Source organism: Perognathus longimembris, chromosome 11 (assembly GCF_023159225.1).
Source record: "Perognathus longimembris pacificus isolate PPM17 chromosome 11, ASM2315922v1, whole genome shotgun sequence".
NCBI classification, from domain to species: domain Eukaryota; kingdom Metazoa; phylum Chordata; class Mammalia; order Rodentia; family Heteromyidae; genus Perognathus; species Perognathus longimembris.
This window is the reverse complement of record NC_063171.1, coordinates 57,571,068-57,585,659: the sequence shown is the minus strand read 5'-3', so window position 1 is coordinate 57,585,659 and position 14,592 is coordinate 57,571,068. Positions and strand designations below refer to the sequence as shown.

At 46.3% G+C, this 14,592-nt stretch overlaps 1 long non-coding RNA gene across 1 annotated transcript; it reads left to right on the top strand.

Moving 5' to 3' along the window:
- Positions 1 to 855: 855 nt before the first annotated feature.
- LOC125359363 lies at positions 856 to 3,412 on the top strand. Its single transcript, XR_007212544.1, has 2 exons — positions 856 to 3,039; positions 3,276 to 3,412. It is a non-coding gene; the product is annotated as an uncharacterized LOC125359363 (long non-coding RNA).
- Positions 3,413 to 14,592: the final 11,180 nt, after the last annotated feature.

The window sequence follows — 14,592 nt, the reverse complement described above, 5'->3', positions numbered from 1 at the left end:
CGCCCCTCTCCCCCGCTGCGTGCGCGGGAGGCGGGGCGTGTGGGGAAACGCCGCGGCGCCGAGTGACGGGAGCTGAGAGCCGGCTCGGGGCCGCGGGCTCGCGGGTCCCAGCGCCCCTCGGCCGGTGGCTCCGGGCTCCCGCGGCCCCGCGCTGGTGATCCGGCGCACCACCGTCGCGCCCGCTCCGGGAGCCTGGCATCCTGACGTGCGCCTGCGCGTCGGCCCGGGAGCTCGAGTTGTTTCTTTTGAGCCCCGGGCCTTCCCGACGACCGTCCCGGTGGAGCGGCCCGCCGGCTCGGATCCCGTGGGCACCGGCAGCGCTCCCGTGGCCTTCTCCGAGCCCAGGACCCGGACCCAACCGTCCCTTACCTTCTGGGGCTCGACTCCTCTCCCGCAGGCTGGTCACCTCGCGCGCCCGCCGGGTCTCGCGTCCCTCCGAGCTGCTGGCTCGCCCCTGACGTCTCCGGCCTTAATAAAGTCCCAGCCTTGGAAGGGGTGGGGATGGGCCGGCGCGAGGGAACGCGGTCAGACGCCTGGCCGAGGTCCCACACGCATCACCTGAGGCCAGGGCGGAGGGGACCCCGGCTTCCGTTGACCACCCCCTGGAGCCTCGTGGCCGCAGTGGGGGCGGGGAGGGGGCGAGGTCCCCATCCTGGGCGAAATGAAATCCAACTTTCCCTGACGCACCTGGTGCCATCAAAGACGGGCGTTCCCCCACGCTCGCTTCGGCCACTTCCTCCCTGGGGGTGTCCTCACTTCTGGCGCGAACTCAGTACCCGTTCTCTTTAGGATTTTTGTTTGTGTGTGCAGGGCATGTGACCGCCTCCATAAAGAACACCCTCCCCCCCCCCCCCCACTCCCCAGGTTTTCCCCTCTTGTGAGTGGAACTTGTGACCACTGGTTCCTTCCTCCCGGAAAGTGGCACAAGGGGCCCGTTCCTGCATGCCTCCAGCCCCGGAATGGGGTTTGGAGCAAAGATGTGCCCGGGGAGAGAGGAGACAGTGCTGGCTGTGGAGCTTTGGGCACACGTGTACAACATAGGAGCACCCAGCAGCCCCTGCTGGTCATTCCTTTAGAATAGGACCGACACCGGGAGTTCCCCCCCCCCCCGCCCCCTCCCCCCACTCCAGTGCTCCCAGTTCAGCTGTTGGTCATTTGCATCAAGGGCCTGAAGTCTCACAGGCCCTAGCAAAGCAAATGTCTGTCTTTTAACTCGATTTTTGGCTTCAAAGGCTTGAGTCTGCCTGGAGACAGAAGTTGCGCTTAGACTAGCAATCACTAAGCCTTCTCCAGAGGATCAAGTTTGGTGAATAGGAGTGTAGGACTGGGTGGGAAACTAAAGCTGATGTATCTGGAGACATTTCAGTCTGCTTGTCTAATGTCTGGGGACAGGGTCAGCCCTACCACATTCACCAGCCTCCTCCTTTAATCTTGCCACAGCTCTGCAGTATCTACACAGAGATTTTGGTCTCGCTACTATTTTTTCCCATTTTCCATTTTTTTTTTTTACCATCTAAAAACACCACAAGTTTCCCTCTTCTGTTTCTTCAAATTGAAGTGCACCAGACATATGGGGAATTGCACAAAACCCAATACTATGACAGATCAACAAATATGACACAATGAACAGACCCAGATGGCTACCAGTCAGATCATGAGTTAGATCATTCTCAGCATCTGAGAAGTCCTTCTATCTAAATCCTGGTCACTACTTCACAATGCTTCTGCCTATTACTATAGAGTAGTTAGGCCTGCCTGCCTTTGAACAGAACCATCCAGTAATTATTTTGTATCTGACTTCTCTCAGTACTATGCTTGTAAGACTAATTGGCAATGTGATAGCGGTAGTTGATTGATTTTTAATTGCTGTATAGTAGACCATTGGAGTGGCTATACTACAATGTATCCTGTGGACAGGCATTTGGGTTCTCTGTAATTATAGCAATTGTAGTTATTGTTATAACATTTTCATTCATGTCCTTTGGTGCACTTGGGTTCACACTTCTACTGGAAATATCTGTACAAACAAAATTAGTGGGTCATTGACTCCACAGGCATGTGTTTAGCTTTAGTAAATCTACTAAACTATTTTCCAGTGTGTATTAATCTATAATCCTGCCAGCAATGCCTGGAGTTCTATGTGTTCTTTATCCTTATCAACACTTGGTGTTGTCAATCTAAAAAGATTAAAAAGTTTAGCCATCCTGGTGGGTGTATTAATAGTGATTTTTTATTGGGGTTTAAGTTTATATTCCCTTTGTAAACAATGAAGTTGGCCACCATTTTATGTATTTATTTGCCATTTGGATACTTGCTCAAGCATTGAGTCTGTTTTATTTTAGGCTTTTTTCCTCTGCAGTACACGGTTTTGAACTTGGGACCTCATGTTTGCTAGGCAGGCAGTTTATCACTGGAGCCATGCCTCCAGTCTTTAAGTTTTGTATCTTTTGTCTAGTAGTGGTTCTTCAGATACTTCAAATATGGTTCTTGGTTAGTTGTTGAAATTGCAGAATATTTTATGAATATATAAGTGCAGCTATGCCTTTCCAGATATATTCAGTAATTTCAGAATTGCAGCTCCAAAACACCTACACCATCCTGGCTAGAGAGTCCCAGCTTGGGAATTTGTTCAACATGGAGTCTGCTGCAGTGGCCACTGGAATAAGACTTGTCATCTCTACATTTTGATTGCTACCATATCTCTGGCTCCTGACACATAGTTGGTGCTCAATAAACATGTTAAATGCAGGATGGATGAGGTAGAGTCATCTAGGTAGTGTGCCCTTTGTTGTGCTGATACCTAGAGTCAAACATCAAGAAGGGGGGAGGGGGGCACAATTCCTTTCACCTCAGCCAGCTGTGACTTTGGGAAGAGGAAGACACTCCAGCTCTTCTTTATTGAAAGAGCAGAAATAGCTACAGTCTGAAATGAGATGTAGAGAGTAGAGGTCACAGATGAAAAGACAGAAACTAGCAGCAGGTAGCAAGCCAGCCAGATACTCCAAAAGGAGCCACTTGGTCGGGGGTGTCAAGATGAGAGTGAGGGGGCTGGGGATATGGCCTAGTGGCAAGACTGCCTGCCTCATATACATGAGGCCCTGGGTTCGATTCCCCAGCACCACATATACAGAAAATGGCCAGAGGGGGCGCTGTGGCTCAAGTGGCAGAGTGCTAGCCTTGAGCAAAATAAGAAGCCAGGGACAGTGCTCAGGCCCTGAGTCCAAGCCCCAGGACTGGCCAAAAAAAACAAAACAAAACAAAAAACAAGATGAGAGTGAGGGTCTCTGAGCATAGTTGTGATGGACCATCACATGACAACAAACTCTCAAAGATCATCATAGGTCATGTCGGTCTTCCTTCTACCTCATGACATTTTTCCCCCTCAAAGTTTACTAGCTAAGAAACCTTTAAAAAGAAAAAAAAAAACCACTTCTCTTATACTTAGAAGAAACAAATTTGAGCTCCAAAGGGGATTGCTTGTACTTTGGTTGTAGACTCTTTTTTTTTTTTTTTTTTGCCAGTCCTGGGCCTTGGACTCAGGGCCTGAGCACTGTCCCTGGCTTCTTCCTGCTCAAGGCTAGCACTCTGCCGCTTGAGCCACAGCGCTGGTTCTGGCCGTTTTCTGTATATGTGGTGCTGGGGAATCGAACCTAGGGCCTCGTGTATCCGAGGCAGGCACTCTTGCCACTAGGCCATATCCCCAGCCCCTGGTTGTAGACTCTTATTCCTGCCTATCACTGGGCACCTCTTGTTATTTGGCCTATGGTGTCCATTCTGGAGAATATCAGTGGGGCATTATTCTTCACGAAGTCTTTCACAGGCCTCTTAAATTCTGAAGCTCTATTTATTTGCTGTCTTCTCTTCAGTGTCCTATCCTCTTTCTTTTCCTCCCCCTCCCCCTTCCTCCTGGGCCCCTCCCCCTCCTCTTTTCCTTTTCCTTCTCTTCCTCCAGCTACAGTGCTGACTAAGACCAGGTCTTGTTAGGAGTCTCTGACTGACTCCCATTACTGGGGGGTGGGGGACAGAGATTGTCCACTTGCAACACCCTAACAAACTGTGTCCTCTTCCCAGGTCCTCCGGAAGGCAAAGTGGCCTTGACCCACAGGCTAATAGTAGCTTCAGGCATTTCTAAATCTCAGGTTGAGGCAGCCATCTAGTTGGAGAGAAATGGCATTTGAGGGTTTTCACTTAGATAGGAGTCTCTTGGGGAGCTGGGGAAGGAGTTTGTGGGGAAAGGAGAATTGTTGGGCACTATCAGGAGTCTGTGAGGAGGTTGTGGGGGGCAGGGCTCTGTGGGCAGCCTTCTCCAGTCTTGTTTGTCACTTGTCCTAATATGTGGTTCATTTAGGCTCTATCCAGAGTTCCTCCGTGCCTGTTGGCCTTCCTCCAAGGTTCGCTGCTACCTGCTAAGGGCTTCTTGGGCTACCTGGACATAAATCTTGATGTATCATGAAAGCAGAGCCCCATAGGTCCTAGTCCCCAGAACCAATGTGGCCTAGTCACAAGACTGGCTTGATGTGGCTGGAAACTTTTGCCTCTTGTTTTGCTGGGGGAGGGTGCCCCTCCCATTTTCCCCTTTGCTATAAAACCCCTCCCCCTATGTTTCCCTCCCAGAGGTCAACTTCTTTCCTGCTGCCCAAAGCAGAGGTGATATCCCCTTCCGGCTTGGTTCAGCTCTAGGAGGATGTAGTGATGGGGGTGGGATGGGGGCACGGGGCCATCTGTGGTTAGAGGTAGTGACTATCATCTCCATGACCCTTCTCCGAATTCCCTTTTCCCAAAGCCCATGTTGAACAGATTCCCTAGTTCGGATGGTCTCTAGTGTTTTGGAGCTACAGTTTTGAAATTACTGAATATACTTGGAAAGGCTTAGCAACAGGCAAAATAATCCAGCTGACTATACTCAGAGATAGAGGAGCAACCTCTGAGGGAGTTAGTACTGTGGAGTGGAATGTGCCACAGCTATGTAATTGCATGGGCTGAATTCATGCATACCCACACATTAGGTATGAGATCTTTCGTGGTGGTGGTGGTGGTGGTGGTGGTGGTGTGTGTGGTGGTATTGGTGCTTGAACACAGACTTTTGCATTCTTGCTTGGCTTTCTCACTCAAAGAAGACATTCTACCACTTGAGCCAAACTGCCACTTCCAGCTTTTTGCTAGTTAACTGGAGGTAAGAGTCTCATGGACATTTCTTCCTGGACTGGCTTTGAACTGTGGTCCTCAGATCTCAGCCTCCTGAGAGGCTTAGGTAAGGTCTTTTATGTCCCTGAGCCATATCTATGAAAGGGAGACACTATTGCCTTTCTTAGGGAGAATTACCCAGATATAATATCTGAAAAATTAACTGCACACAACAGGACTGTTATGGTTTCACCAAAAAGGAAAAGCCACAAACAATGAGTGGCATCTGGAAGGGGCAACTAAGGTTCTCTCCCTCTATCTCTGAGCCTTACATGGAATTCTGGACTTTGCAGAGGGCATGCCTAACTGGAAAGGGTGAAATCTTGTGACTGCCTGGAAGTGGGAGCTAATCAGGGGTGCATCCCTGTAGTGGGTCTCAAGCCAGAGATAAGGAAGCTTTGTCTTTTGAGAGCTGGGATGCAAGAAGACTGTACCTTGCAAACTAGATGATCTGATTTCAAACTAGCCTTGGTTTAGTGGCCTTTTACACATTCTCTAGCTCAGTGTTTCCTAAGTTGGCCTGGTCCTAGGAATCACTCCTGGGCAATTCTTTTAAAAAGAAAATTATCTCTGGGCACTGGTGGCTCACATCTGTAATCTTAGCTATTCAGAAAGCTGAGAGCTGAGGATCATGGTAAACTAACCAGAGCAGACCAATTCTAGAGACTCTGATTTCCAATTAATCAGCAAAGAGCAAGAAGTGGGGGTATAGCTCAAGTGGCACAGCTATACTACTTGAGACACACACACACACACACACACACACACACACACACACACACATATTTATTTATTTCCAGACCTAGAAATTCTATTTCCTAAAGTGTGGTATTGGGCAGGAATATACACCCCTTTCATAAGTGCCCAGGTTACTTTCATGAGGAGCAGTACCCTACCCTGATGGTTGCTAGTTCTGGCTGAGGAGTAGAACCCTAGGAGCTTTAATAAAAATCCATTTCTATTATAGGAAATGACACCTGCCTGTGTCTGGGAAGGCCCAGAAAGTCTTCAATGGCATAGCAGTTCTCTGAGCAAATCTGACAGTATAGATTTATATGCACACTTATTTATTCCTAGCAATTACCCTATGAAGGAGGCTGTAGTAATATTACAAGTAGAATATGGAGTTTGTGGATTGAAAACAAGATAGGTAGATTAAAAGTTAATTTAAGTTAGTCATTAGGGAAATGCAAACTAAAACCACAATGAGATACCACTTAACATCCACAGAGTTAGCCATTAAAAAAAAAATGCACCAGGTGCAGGTGGCTCACATTTGTAATCTTAGCTACTCAGGAAGCTGAGATCTGAGGATCATAGTTCAAAGCCAGCCCAGGCAGGAAAGTCCGTAAGACTCTTTAATCACCAACACACACACACACACACACACACACACACACACACACACACACACACACACTGGCGAGGGTACAGGTGGGAAGGAAAAAATTACTGCTATAGGAAATAGTTTAATGTTTCCTTCCAAAGTTAAACACAGGCTGGGTGCTTGGGGCCTCATCTCATGCCTATAATATAGCATCGTAGGAGGCTGAGACTTGGAATTTGGATACTAGGCTAGCTCAGGTAGAACTTTCTTTCTCAATGAAGAGCTAGATGTGGTGGTACTCTTGTTATCCTAGCAACCAGGAAGCCTAACATAGTTAGATCTCACCCAGGCATATGGCTGGGCAAGATTTCACAAACAATAAGCCAAAATCAGAGCTGAGGGTGTGTCTCAGTGGTTCAGTGGTTTGAACCCGAGCTCAAACCTCAGTACTTCCACCTGTAAAAAAAAAAAAAAAAAAAAAAGTTAAACCAAAAGCTTGGGGAGTGGTGCACATCTGTAAAGGTTAGGCATGAAGATATGAATTTTGAGACCAGCCTGGGCTATAGAGAGTTAAGCACAGAATTACCACAACACCAAGCAATTCCACTCCTGCATAGGTTTCCAGAAGAATTAAAAAGGAGATGGCTGGGAATGTGGCTTAGTGGTAGAGTGTTTGCCTAATGTGCATGAAGCCCTGGGTTTGAGTCCTCAGCACCACATAAACAGAAAAAAGCCAGAGGTGCCACTGTGGCAAGAGGTAGTGTGCTAGCCTTGAGCAAAAAGAAGCCAGGGACAGTGCTCAGGACCTGAGTCCCAAGCCCCAGGACTGGCAAAAAAGGGAAGAAAATCAGTCTGGTTAGAGTGAAATGGTAAGCAGACAATGGAGAACTTGGCACTTTAGAGGAATAGCAGTTGTTCAGTGTTTACAGCTGGGTGCAGACTATAGCTCAAGTGATAAAGCCCTGTCTAGCAAGCAGGAGGCTCTGAGTTCAGTCCCCAGTACTGGAAAAAAATAAGAGAAGAAATATGAAATGATAGGCTTTGATAATGTGATCAGTTATATAGCTTCAAACATCCTTTACATGAACTTCTCTTCGTGTGTGTGTGTATGTGTGTATACACAGGCACACATGCTGGTACTGGGGCTTGAACTCAGGGCCAGGCTGTTGTATGCTCAAGCCTGGTGCTCCACCACTTGAGCCACGGCTCTACTTTTGGCTTTCTGCCAAACTGTTGGAGATGAGTCTCGTGGATTTTTCTGGCTAAGCTGGCTCCAAACTGCAATCCCCGGATTTCAGCCTCTTGAGTAGCTAGGATTACAGGAATGAACCACTAGTACCTGACTTCCACTTCCTTCTTTTGTGGTGTTGGAGATCAAACCCAGGGCCTCATGCATGTTAGGCAAGTGCTCTACCACTGAACTCTAACGACAGCATGAGCTTGTTTTATATTGGTTTCATTTTTCTTAGCTAGCTTATAAGTTTTAAAATTTGTTTTTATTTTTAGATGCAAGACTGGGACTTAAACTCAGTACCTGATACTTTTGTCCATTGTCTGGCATGAGCCACATCTCCAACCTCTTAAAATTCTTATTAATTAAAAAGTTATATTTCAAATTTCCATGATGATGTTAGCATTCACACACCGGTTTTTGTTGAACTATTTTATTTTTTAAATTTTCTTTTGACCATATAGTTAGATATGGGATTGCTGGGTAATAGGGCAATTTTGTGTTTAAGTTTTTGAGTAAAGATCAAATGCTGTACCATTTTACATTCCCACCAGCAAATGTACAAGGCTTCCAATTTCTCTGCATCCCTGCCAACATTTGTGATTTTCCACTTTTTAAATTATGGCCAACCTAGTAGAATTTTGGATGTAATGTGGTATTCCATTGTGGTTTCAATTTGCATTTCCCAAATGACTAACCTAAATAATCTTTTAATCTACCTACATTCCTCTAATTTAATGACTCTATTTTCTACCTGTTTTATTTTTATTTTAAAATACCCTACTTTCTAGGGTAATTATTAGGATCAAATGAACCTATGTACACCTGGATCTAGATCTAGATATTGTTTAGAAAAGTTAGAAGGAATTAAGGGAAGGAGGGCTGAAGGACAACAGGAAGGAAGGAAAGTAGGAAGGAAGAAAAGGGAAAGGAAAGAGGAAGAGAGGGAAGAAGAACCCCTTAATTATTCTTGCCTTTTCCACCTCTGATTTACATATCCAAACTGGACTCCTTTCAATTTAATGAAGGTCTCATTTTCTTATCTGCCGTATCTGTGCACACCTTGTGCTGTCTATGTAGCACAATTCCCCCAGCCTTTTGCCAATTCAACGCCCATTCAACTTGGAAGTGTCCTCTTGAATGATGATCTCATTCTCAGAGAGGACCTCCTGTTTTTGCAGACCTAGCACCATAAATATATTCACGAGAGCCACCTGCCCTGGACTTCTTGCTTTAGAAGATAGCATATATGATAACCACAAAATATCTAAATTTAGCGCAGGGAATGTGGCTTAGCTGTAGAGTGCTTGCCTAGCATGCGTGAAGCCCTGGGTTCCATTCCTCAGTACTACATAAACAGAAAAAGCTGGAATGGTGCTATGGCTAAAGTAGTAGAGTGCTAGCCTTAAGTAAAAGAAGCTCAGGGACAGTGCTCAGGCCCTGAGTTCAAGCCTCAGGAATGGTGCAAAAAAAAAAAAAATCAAAGTCTATTAAAAACACTGGCTTTGGGATAGCTCACGCCTGTAACATAGCTACCCAGAGGACTGCAGTTGGAAGCCAGCCTGGGCAGGAAAGTTCTTGAGATTCTTGTATCCATTTAACCATCAAAAAGCTGAAAGTAGAAGATTATGCCTCAGGTGGTAGATCACCACTCTTAAGTGAAAAAAACCTGAGCAAAAGGGGAGGCCCTGAATTCAAGCCCAGCACTGGCACATGCACACACACACACACACACACACACACACACACACACACACAGTAACATGAAGCATCATTGACAGTTATATTGGGCATTGGCCATTAGAATTGTAAATAGTTTTTAATAAGAATAGTTGATTTAAATAGTTAAGAAGTAAGTTTGAGTTAAATCTTTGATGGGGGCATCTTTATCTGATGGAGCTTCTTGAAGGTAGATTTGGAGGTGGGGGTGGTAGATGAGTGGAGGTAGGAATGTCTTAGAGATTCACTGCCCCATATCCTGCCAAGGGTCTTGGGGCTCATGTTGTCCTGGCCAGGCCTGTAATTTCAGCCATTCCCTCCCAAAGCTTCTAGGACCACCAGGCTGGACTATGGCTCTAAGGGTAGGATTTAGGGCAGCTCCTTCTCAAGAGAACTGCCCTGTAGGCTCCTTTTCAAAACTGGAAGAGGTCGCTGAAGGGCTCCTTCTTCTCTTACTGTATAGATCATTACAGACCTGGTTGTCCCCAAACTCAGAAAAGAAGATAGAGCTGAACTAGAAGCTGAGGGTGGGGTGGTAAGAAGTGTAGGCAGACAAAAGGAAAGCCAGGGGAACACAGAGAACTCCCAGCTAAGGACTAAATCCAGCCTCAGAGCAAGCAGTCTTTGTCCCCGTCATCTCCCTGGATCAGAAAGAATGAGTTAGACACAGAGGAGAAAGATGGCGCCGAGACAATAGGGAGGCACCCCGACTCGCACCAACTGAATAGCGAGCTGGGAACTCCAACACCCAACACTCCACCAAGAACCCAGCAAAACCAGCATCCAGAAGCAGTGGAGAAACGCAGGAAAACAAAAAGGAGCAAAAAAGAAGAACCGAAAACCTACACGGAGCCGGAGATTAATCGGGGCACCCTCCCCCCACCAGCCGGCCCTGGCCCAAACAGGGTCAGGCTGGGAAAGGGAAACCCGGCGATCGGCAGACAGGTTGCCAGGAGCGCAGAATCCATATAGCGGGAGACCCCACGGACACAAAGCAGGGTGCGGACCAAGACACACCCAGCAGCGACGAGAAGTTCGGGTCCACACCGGATTCGGACAAGGGAACCCAGCGCGGCAGAAAGAGGGAACGGGGGAGCCACCACGACACTTCGCCAACCCCTGAAGGGCCAACGGCGGTGCGGGACACGCACACAAAGCAGCAAAAGTGAGTCCCCCATAATCCCTTCCCCCAACGGGAGACCCAAGCCCGACAAAGACGATATATCTCCCTCCCTCCCCCTCCCCACTCCCGTGGGAACAAAGATTCCCCAAATCAGGCGGGAAGCTCCCAGCAGGCACTGGGAAGCCAGTCTAGCAGGGGAAGGGCGGAACAGCCCCAAGCCCCCAAAGGTTCCTGAACTGGCAGAACCGGCCCCGTCCCCTTCCCAACAGGGGCCAGGGACGGCCGGCAGGGCAAGCCCCACCCGAGGCGCCTAGACCTTGCGGACTCTTACAACTAAAATCACAGGCGCTGGTGGGCAATACCAGCCCAGCAGGGTCACCTGAGCCTGATCTCGTTCCCCCTCCTCGAAGCGGAGGCGAGGTCTGAGGGTGCCAAGCCACACCCGGACAGTCGATCCCACTGGGCCCCACACATACTGCTTCCCCCCCCCAACGGACTCGCGGGAGGGCGCAAGCACAACCCAACAACCCAGGGCTCGCTCTGGGAGGCAGACCCCACTTAAGTGCCTGTTGTAGGGGACTCACAGTGCACAGGAGGGCGGGGCCCCGGCGAAAGCGCCCGCTCTGATAGGCGTGCCCTGCACTGGTGGGCGGGGCCACAGCGACAGCACCTGCTGACGCAGACACGCCTACACAGAAGGGAGGGAAGAACTACACAGACTTCCAGATGCGCAAATCACAAAGAAACATAACTCAGTTCATCAAAGGACAAGCCAACTCGCCAGCTCCAAAAAGCAGCACGACTGGAGAGGAGATGGAGAATAAAAAAGCAAATGAGGACATGTTAACAGGAATGATCGAAACCATCAGAAATGAAATCAGAAAACAATTCCAGGAGTTTAGAGCGGAAATCTGGAAGGACACCCAGGAAGCCAAGAAAGAAATGGAAGCAAAACTGGATACAATGCAAGCCTCGTTTAAAGAAATGGAAGCAAAAATGGATACAATGCAAGCCGCCTTTAAAGAAAATCTCCACACCCTGAGAATTGAAATGCATGAAAAAATAGATTTAAAATACAACTCTTTAAAGGAAGAAATTTCCACGATCAGAGCTGATATGACAACCATGAATAGCTCTCTGACATCCATAAACTCCGCAATTGAAACCATAACACAAAGAGTGGACCATATGGAATCCAGAATCTCTCGCCTGGACGATGAAGCAGCTGACAACAACCAGAAAATGACCACACTCCAAGAAAAGGTGAAGCTTCAGGGAAGATTACTCCAGGAACTAATGGACAAAGACAAGAGATATAATCTGCGTATAATTGGAATAGAAGAAGGAGCCGAATATCAGAGCAGAGGGCTTAATCATGTTCTCAATAAAGTTATTGCAGAAAACTTCCCCAATCTCACAGGGGACCCCATCCAGGTAACCGAAGCCTATAGGACACCTGGCAGGCCAGACCCCAGGAAAACCACCCCAAGGCACATAATATTCAAGACTACAGACCTCAAGATTAAAGAGCAAATTCTGAATTCAGCCAAAGCGAAGAAGGAAACTTTTTTCAATGGGAAGAGGATTCGAATAACATCCGACTTATCCACACAAACTTACCAAGCTCGAAGTGAGTGGAAGAACACCATCCAAGTACTTCAGAATAACAATTTACAACCTCGGATCAAATATCCAGCGAAACTGGAGTTCACATTCGAAGGGAGAACCAGATCTTTCCACACCAAAGAGGAGCTAAAGGAGTATGTGAATAAAAAACCAGCCCTACAGCGAATATTAAGAGGGGAAGCCCACCCAACAGAGATCGTAAAAGACACACAGACAGATTCAGAAAGAAACTTCAATAGCCAAAGTCCAGCAGAAACACAAGCTCACTAAAGACAAGAAGAAAAAAAAAAAACAACAGGAAAAAACAGCCCAACAAGAAAATGGAAGGAGAAAAAACACCCTTATCCTTGATCTCTTTAAATATAAATGGCTTAAACTCCCCGATCAAGAGGAGCAGACTGGCAGAATGGATCCGCAAGCAAAAAGTTGACATCTGTTGTCTACAAGAGACCCACCTTACAGCAAGGGACAAAAACAGGCTTCGAATGAAAGGATGGAGCAAGATCTACCAAGCAAATGCACCCACCAAAACGGCAGGTGTAGCCATCCTGATCTCAGACAAGCTGGATTTCTCTTTAAAGTCCACTCAAAAAGACAAAGAAGGACACTACATATTGATACAAGGAAAAATCCAGAATCAAGACATCACGGTGATAAATGTATACTCACCGAACAAAAGAGGCCCGACATATGTCAAGCAAATTCTCACAGAATTACAGAGCAAGATAGATGCAAACACAATCATAGTGGGTGACTTTAATACTCCTCTCTCTCCAAGAGATAGATCCAACACCCAGAGGATTAGTAAGGGAGCTGAGGACCTAAATAACACCATTGCCCAAATGGATCTAACAGACCTATATAGAACCTTCCACCCTACAGAGACCCAATACACCTTCTTTTCAGCAGCCCATGGATCATATTCCAAAATAGACCACGTCATAGCCCACACAAAGAACCTCAGCAAATACAAAAGAATTGACATCATCCCATGTATTATATCTGATCACAGTGGATTAAAGGTAACCCTCAACAACAAAGGATACCACAGAGCCTATACACACTCTTGGAGGCTAAACCCCACGCTGCTATCCAACACTTGGGCCACAGATCAAATTAAAGATGAAATCAACGAATTCATAAGCCACAATGACAAAGAAAACACATCACAAAGAAACCTATGGGACACAGCTAAGGCAGTACTGAGGGGCAAGATCATTGCACTCAGTACCCACATTAAAAGAATGGAAGCAGAGCAGGTGAATACCCTCACGATGAAACTAAAACAACTGGAGAAACAAGAAATGACAGAATCTAAAACAACTAGGAGGGGAGAGATTACAAAGATTAAAGAAGAGATAAATCTGATTGAAAATAGAAAGACCATTCAACAAATAAATAAGACTAAAAGCTGGTTCTTTGAGAAAATAAACAAAATTGACAGACCCCTTGCAAGACTCACAAAAAAAAGAAGAGAAGAGACTCATATACGTAAAATCAGGGACTCCACAGGAAAAATTACAACAAATACACACGATATTCAAACAATCATAAGGAGCTATTTCCAAAACCTCTACTCAACAAAAAACAATAATTTTACAGAAATGGATCAATTCTTAGAGAAGTACAAACTGCCCAAACTGAACCAAGAAGAAATAAATCAACTAAATAAACCAATAACTTACGGTGAGATACAGGAGGTAATCAAGAACCTCCCTACTAAGAAAAGCCCAGGCCCAGATGGATTCACCAATGAATTCTACAAAACCTTTAGTGAGGAGCTAATTCCAATACTCCTCAAACTCTTCCGCGAAATAGAAACGGAGGGAAAAATCCCGAACTCATTCTACGAAGCTAATATCATACTCATCCCCAAACCAGGCAAAGATCCAACAAAAAAAGAGAACTACAGACCAATATCACTAATGAACACAGATGCAAAGCTCCTCAATAAAATATTAGCTAACAGGATCCAGAAAGTGATCAAGAATATCATACATCATGACCAAGTAGGCTTCATCCCTCAGTCACAAGGATGGTTCAACATCCGTAAATCAATCAATGTAATTCACCACATAAACAGAACTAAAATCAAGAATCACATTGTTATCTCAGTCGATGCCCAAAAAGCCTTTGACAAAATACAACATCCATACCTATTAAAAGCTTTGGAGAGAACAGGAATAGATGGAACATTCCTCAAAACAATAAAAGCCATATACAACAGACCAACTGCTAATATCATATTAAATGGAGAGAAACTTAAATCATTCCCCCTAAACACAGGAACAAGACAAGGATGCCCACTCTCCCCACTTCTGTTCAACATAGTACTGGAATCCCTAGCCATAGCAATAAGGCAAGAGGAGGACATCAAAGGGA